Consider the following 8042-nt stretch of genomic DNA (forward strand, 5'->3'; position numbering starts at 1 on the left):
ATGAAAACAAGCTCTGCTCTTGGATTATAGAGGACATACTGGGGGAAAAGACTGTTATATCTATCATTCTCTCTCTCAATCATCTTTATTTTATACTTTAAAAAGATCCCCTTGTGTTCAAACCAATTCAGAAACATAGTTAATTTTTCTCCTGGTGTCTTTGATGCGTGAAAAAATACATTATCTGTACACATTATCTTATTATTTTAAATGATCAATAAAAGTTGAAATGCATTAAATTTCTTCATTATAATTATAATTGTTTTCTAATATGGAAAAATTGGATATGTTAGTTTTAAAATAATGCTTTTTATGCCTTATTTCAGGCATTACATATACAATTTCTACTGTAATTTGTCTTAAAATTCTGTTTGATATCTATTCAAATAAAGTTTTTATACCCATAAGAAAAATCCGTGATCAATGTGCTCATTAGAAAAGTTAGCTGATACTTTGTACACACACACACACAAATTGTGTTTAAGATATCCATGAGAGATCCAGAGATAAATCTCATACTCCAAATTTTCTGATTTAGCATTCTTCACTACCTCGAGCATGTTGAGGTCCTGCACCAGGATCCTTTGTAGTCAATGTCCCAGATCCTATTTTTCTTCTTCAAGTCAAAATGTTTTATATATGGTATCTAGATGGATGTGGATCTCAGTTGGTGTCACGATTGGGTGGAATACACACACTGGTGAATTCTACTGTGCAATCCAACAGTTGATGTCCTCATGGTAACCTAGACACATATTTCTTTCTATATATCCCTGATTTCTCTGATATTAGCCAGCTCAAACAGAACATGTCATTTTGCTCTCTGGCTTGCATCTGAAGTTTAACACAAATCTAAACACCCACACCAACTAAAGCACTGATTAATCTGGTTCTCCTTTAACAAAAAAGGGTGGCTAGAAAGATGAGGCAAAGCCAGGGTGTGGCAGATTATCAAACAAAAATTCAAATCTTTTCCAGTTCAGTGGAAAACAGAGCTTGGGAGAGATGCTTAAGCACAGCTGTGATGAACTCAATAGACCAGTGAATGTCAGCAGTGCTCTCTATAATAGCAATAAGAAAATCAATTACCTGCATCATGAAAAACACATGAAAATCTCTCTGTCTCTCTCACTTGTATTGCTTCATATGTGATTTTCTTCTTTAAGCAAAAGAGATGCATTTTTAATGGACATTTTCTATATGCTTTCAAACCACTATAAAATGCTTAAAATGTATCTGTGGGAAGATTTACCTAAAAATATACTGAATCCATAGCAGGATTGCAGCCCAAAACATGGTAATTTACAATACAATTGTAAAATACAACATAAATTCTCTTTGCTACTACTCCTAGAGAAGTGGTTCAGTGGTGAAATCATGTGTCCCTTTAAAAAGAATTTAAACAAATACTAATATGCATATAGGAGACCCAAAATGTGATTGCAAATGTCATGCTGCCGTGAAGGACTTGGGGGTATCTAGCCATAGGTTTATCTAAGATTGCGGCTATGAGATTGGTAATGTGATATAACAGGCAAATTTTTGAATGATTACTATGATCAGTTCTTCAAGACCCTTTAATGTCTTCTTATTCCCTGAAGTACAGTTAATTGTCACTTTATTTTTGTTCCTATAGAACTGTGTTGATAATCACTTCTCTTTAACACAGAAATTTTACTTTGGTACAGGACTCACATTTCCTTGATGTTTAATAAAATGAAACAGGCTCATTTTGGAAACACTAGTATCTCTGTTCTTATCTTCTTTTTTTTTTTTTTTTAAATCTCCTTTGTTGTTAAGCCTGAGGTCCTGCATTTCTCTCCTTGTATTTTTCGGCTGAAAATTACCCCAAGATTGAACAGAAAGTTCAAAGAGGTTACATGACCCTCAGAATTACTCATTGGAATTGGAATGGGAATTAAATAGCACACTTTCCAAATTTTTTTTTCACCATGTTTTCCACTTGAATTAGTCACTGATATGGTAACAATATTTTTATGCAATTTAGGAACTTGGTGAATACATTTTTTTTAATGAGGGATTGTAAAAAATGGAAAGAAGAGAAAGAGTTGTAGAGTTAATGACCGATTAAAAAGAATATTCTGATTTGGGCTCATCATTAATCTTTAATTTCTGGTGTTGCTGTAACTGTAAAAGTTTTGAGTTAATCCTTATTAATTTATACTGAATGATAGAGTTTAATCTTAGGGCATTCAAGAGAATTTGCATATGTTTTTGTGTTTCTATACGTGCGGTTTTTGTGTATATATACATGAACATATATTTTAAAATATATTCACATATGCTTTTAAAGTTTGACAAAAATTTGAGCAAGTAAATTTCATGGAAACTGCCTTAATATACATGTTTGAATTGTGAAAGTTTATGAAATGTTGTAATTATTTCTCCCCAGAATGAAGTTTTTATATACTTATGTTTCGATGATATTTACCATTTTAATTTTATAATTATGTTTGAAAATTTATAGAAAATTAGAATCAATTACCTAACATACTGACTCATCTCAAAACAGTGTGATTATTTTATTTTATTTTATACATTCTGTTGTAATTTATAAATTATAAATTTTGTCTTAAAGATTCTGGGATGCAACATCAGAAGTTCTCTGTTGGGTCTTCAGTTAACTTAATTGTTTTCAGGGTTGAAGCTCCACTCTGCAAATCCCACTAGACTCTCTATCAAATAGAATTTGTCATCTGAGTCATACTTAGGAATTTTCAGCAGTATCCAACACAGCTGCAATAGCTTTTCAAATGAGGCCAATTTTGTCTGAAGATAAAAAGAAGACCCAAATTACAGTCTTCTGATAGGAGCATGAGATAGGCCAAAGCCAAACTCATTGGATTTACATGCTTCAAACACAGTAATTTTAATTTATTTCAATATTTTTATATTCAGATATTCCATGGGGGGCTATATTTAGGGTTTTTTAATCCAATAGTTTCTTAGGACAAAGATATTTAGAGCCATCTGCTTCTCTCTCCCCAAAGGAATGGAAGTAAACGTGGCTTTCCTAGGTGTAAATTATGACTGTTACTCTGCACAAATAACCTTTCTTCAGGTCAGCATTAATGTTCATGTAAAAATATTCTGCTTGATTATCTGAAGACTGCATTTTTGCCTATACATTAAGTCATGTTTAGAGAAGCTCTATATTGAGACTTTATTGGTCTATGGAATAATTCAATATTAGATTCTTGATGGAAGAAAGCTGTGGTAAACAGGCTCCTTTCATCCGAAAAGATTAAAGTGTTGCACTTCAGAGTCTTGGCTTTCATGTGACAATGCCCATTTTAGTAGTTTTGCTTTATGTGTGTGTGTGTATATATATATATTTATTTATTTTATTCCTGTTTATAGGCTATTCTTATTTTTTGCTTCCATCCCCCTTTTTAAAAATCATGCAGAGCAGTAAACCCACTCCTGTGTCAATCATAGGTAATAGGTAATAAATGTAAAAAAAAGAGAATGGATTGGTATGGAATAGTTAAAATATTAGGCATTCTCTTTCCACCATCTTGGGGCCTGTGGAGGCCTGCTGGGAATAGACTTTCTGAAATGCAGATATGTCTGGAAGGCTGTAGTCCAAGACCATTTCTCCTGGCTTAAGTAGGATCTCCAGAGCCAGACAGAGCACCACACAGCTCTTCAAAAAACTGAAGATAATAATCCCTGAAATAAAATTTAATTCTATTTAGACAAGAATTGCTCTTTTGTGTACAAAGCAAAGAACACAGTGACTCCTGGTGGCAAACCAAGCAAAACCAAAAGAATCTGGGGAAAAGTCATTTCACTTGTGTTCATGGAAACAGTGGCATGGTGAGTGCCAAATTCTGAAGCAATCTTCTGCTCAAGCCACTGGACACAGAATCTATGTGATGCTGTACCCCTCAAGATTTTAAACTTATTGAAAATAAATAAATAGAAGTGTGTGTGTGGGGGCAGTTAGAGTTTAATAATATGGGCATTTCTTGAAACTATAGGACCTATACCAGGAATCCACCACTGCCCTTCACCATTTTACAGATGTTAACTACATTTCATGAACTACTTAAGTCCAAACATCTGACTAATGAAAATAAGCCACTCCAAGTAGAAAGTTTCCATATAAAAATTATGCCATCCTGATTATTCAAAGTGTTAATCTTTGGATGATCATACTGAGTAGATTCATGTGACTTTATTTCTATTCTCTCATGTCCAGTTACTGAAGCCATTGACCAACCCCACCCCAACACTCTTTTAGATAATTTCTGATATGCAATTCATCCCAATTCAGACACTAACTGCTTAAGAAATCGAAGGCTCTCTTTTTCCAATACCTAACATATTTATTTGTATTTGTGCCTTTGCTTATGCTGCCTTTCTGTCTGAAATGAGCCTTCCTCATCTCTATATGCTTGACTCCAATTCAACTTTTAACACTCAACTCAAGATCTTTATTTAGGAAATCTCTCTGATTTTCCCTGTTGAGATCTTTCTCCTCCTCTTCTTAGGAAATCCCTTTGATCTTGCCTGTTGCTTTCTCCTCCTCTTCTAATCTTCCTTACCCTTCTCATGGCTCTTCGTTTCTTTTACAGTGTATCTTTTTTGCTAGACTGAAAGCTACTCCAGGGCAATATTCAGGCTTATTCATCACTTTATACCCAACAGTAATGATTACTGGGTCTTACATACAATATGCAATAACATTAGTAAATGTTAAGTGTCACATGAGTTACAATATGAAACACTTAATCCAACAAAATGCATGTGAAGTAATCTATTTCTTTGTATTCTTTAGAACTGATGCAATTTTTAATAAGTTAATTACTTGCAGTATTTCCATCAACCTGAAAAAAGGAAGGTCACTCTTTCCAGCATAGGAAGTCTTTGGATAATGGGTTTTTAAAACTTACAGATGTTATGAATTTATTTCCAAAATTAAAAAAAAGTAAACAATAGGACTAGTTAGCAAACAAATTGAAAGCAGTTGAACTCTGTGTTTCCCACAAGTATTACAAGTAAGAAAGCATTAAAAAAATAATTTTTTAATGGAAAGAAATATAAGTAATTTACCAAGGAATATAAGAAAGAATGACAGGTTAATTAAAAAAAATTAAACAACTGAGCTAGAAATGATCACAATTTTCATCTGTTTTATTTTGGGGATAAAAAATTTTAAATGGCATATAAATGAGTATCATGACAAAATACTTTAAAGAGGAGTTCTCACACTTTTGAACTGTTTCACTTCCTTTGACTTAATTTCCTTGCAGTCCAAATTTTAAAAAGAAAAAAAAAAAGTAAAGTCATCAAAAGACTGAAATTTCCCTTCTCTTTCACAAATACAGACACCTCACACATAACATAAGACAAATGTTGAATGCTTGCTTTATTGACTTAAATTCCTTGGAGATGTATGCAAACGCCAGTTGGTTTAGTTGAGTATCCCTAGGAATATATAGAAGCATCAATATATAGTTAGCATCAAGGTCGGCTCCAAAGTGAGAAGCCTCATTGACCTAGATTCAGCATCAGGGTTGTATTACTCTTGATTGCTGCCTGGTGTGAGCTGAAACAGTCACTCCTAAAATATCAGTTAGGGTGTGACTGGCAATGGGAGGCCAACAGTTAAAGATTAATAGCTGGAGGCATGATGTGATCAAACTGCAAAGGGTTGTGTAAAAATTCATTGACCCTCCTCATCCCTCATCTCCCAATTTTGAAGTGATGTACACAACACATTTTGTGGTGGGGAAGGGAAGAAATAAGAAATAAATACATTTGCTATTTATTAGTTGTGATGACTAACTGATTAAGAAGAAATCCAGAGCTAAAATAAGGCTCTTGAATCATTTCAAAAAATCAGAGTTACTATTTCCTATTTGAAATATAATGAAAAAAGGATGGACTCCGAGATCATACAGATTTAGTGGAGGAAAAGGGGAGATGATGCATCTTGAGAGATTTCACTGAAATTAACATCGAGTTGAAGAAGGTAACTTTATATCTGCACTTTTTGCTACAGCAAACACCAGAACAAAATATGGCCAGACGGTCAACTGGGACAGCATGACACATCACTGGAAAAAATGATGTCGAGTGCAAAATTACGAGAAAAGTAAAATCATTGTTGAAGCCACGTTACCATCCCCTGCTCAAAATTATATCTGATTCTCTAGACAGTTCATTTGGAAGATTCCCCAAAACAAAAGCAGAGAAATTACATAAATGGTTTTCCAGGCCAACCTTTCTGATTTGTGTGCCATAAGTTGCTTGCAGTGTTTCTCCAAGCAAGGAATCCAGGAAAATTTCTAGGGGTTGTATATTTTGGAATTTTACCAAATTGCTAATGATTGCAGCCATACTAGTTAGCAAAGTCCTTCCTAGCAGGAAGACTTAAATAAGAAGTCTTAACAAGAAGAAAGGGTGACCAGTGAACTAGAAGAAACAGCAGCAGTGATGACAGGCACCTTGGGTGCCCATGTGTACCAACCATGATGTTAGCTCTCTTCCTAGCTACTTTTTTCCAGCACTACATTGGTACAATTAAATTTTCTTCTCCTTGGCTAAAAAAAAGGTGAAGAGAACACTTTTCATTTCCTCTTGTCAAAATTTTAGAACTTAGGGGAAGTGGGCATCAAGAGTTTGAGATAAAGAAATCTTAAGACACAGGATTTTAAAATATTGAAAAACAATGCCAAAATATGGGCCATATTGATTGGCCACTTGCCAAAGTGACTCATTTTCTGGTAGTTATTCACTTATGATAATTTCTTTTTGATTACTCATAATTATTATTTTGTATTTTCTGCAAAAATGAAAGCTCCTTGGGGAAAGGACTGGGTTCTGATAGTCACTGTTTCTCTGGCACCTTGCAGGTAGTCTCCAAGAACAAGTACTCAGGGAGAATCTGTTGACAGATGAGATGCTGAGAATTCAGTCCGATACCAGTGATTCTAAGCTTTCCGATGGTTTCATTAATTTTCCAGTGTAACTTATATAATTCAAATTTAAATGAAAGGCTTCCTAGTTCTCAATGTGGCATAGTGGTTTTATAAGATAATCACTACTTTAGAATAATAATATCCATCTGTAAAGTCATGACATTTTTCTTCATTTCTTATTTTTTTTAGTCCCCAAATAAAATCCCTGCCAAATGAAAGTAATGCAAGAAAACTCAAATAGAAGTTTATTAACATTTTTCCAAACAATATCTTATTTGAATTATTTATTTTGAATCACCAGCCAGAAGATAATTCTTTTTAAAGCTTATAAGAAAATACTTGGCTTGTAAATGTTAGTTTCCCTTGACAAAGGCAAGGAATGGGATTCAGGAAGAGGAAGAGTGCCTCCCACAATTAAAATATTCTCAGAAATTATTTTTGATTGTGTCATTTAAACCCTTAGCCTTAAAGAATGTTGGGGTTTCCCTGGTGGCTCCGCAGGTAAAGAATGTGCCTGCAATGCAGGAGACACAGGTTTGATCCCTGGGTCGGGAAGATCCCCTGGAGTGGGAGATGGCTACCCACTTCAGTATTCTTGCCTCGATAATCTCAGGGACAGAGGAGCCTGGTGGGCTACGGTCCGTGGGCTTGCAAAATGTTGGACATGATTGAAGCAAATGAGCGTATCCTAGAGAGTGTTATGCAGAGAGTTTTAATCATCTCAAAATGGAATCTGAAAAATATTAAATATCTAATGCTTGATGCAGTTCCTGGCATGTAAGTGAAACTGTTAGTCACTTAGTCATGTCCAACTTTTTGCAACCCCATGGGCTGTAGCCTGCCTGGCATATAAGGTGCTCAGTAAATTCCAGCGTAATAAATGAATTATGAAGTGGGTTTTCATGTTTCAATTTAATTGGTATGAAGAAGGTTATTTTTGTGAAAAAATAATTGTGGATGATTGTCTTATGATTAAAACAATAAACAAAGCCTTTAATAATAATAATAGTAGTAGTAGCAATTTTTATTTAATGTTTAGAATATATCAGCATTATTTTGGAGAAGGAAATGGCAACCCACTCCAGTATTCTT

General features: G+C 34.2%; 1 pseudogene; it reads left to right on the forward strand.

Annotated features, from left to right (window-relative positions):
- The first annotated feature begins 3587 nt into the window (after nucleotides 1–3587).
- LOC114113103 (large ribosomal subunit protein eL33-like) lies at nucleotides 3588–3923 on the forward strand (annotated as a pseudogene).
- Nucleotides 3924–8042: the final 4119 nt, after the last annotated feature.

The sequence above is a fragment of the Ovis aries genome, chromosome 2, assembly GCF_016772045.2.
Source record: "Ovis aries strain OAR_USU_Benz2616 breed Rambouillet chromosome 2, ARS-UI_Ramb_v3.0, whole genome shotgun sequence".
Classification (NCBI taxonomy): Eukaryota; Metazoa; Chordata; class Mammalia; order Artiodactyla; family Bovidae; genus Ovis; species Ovis aries.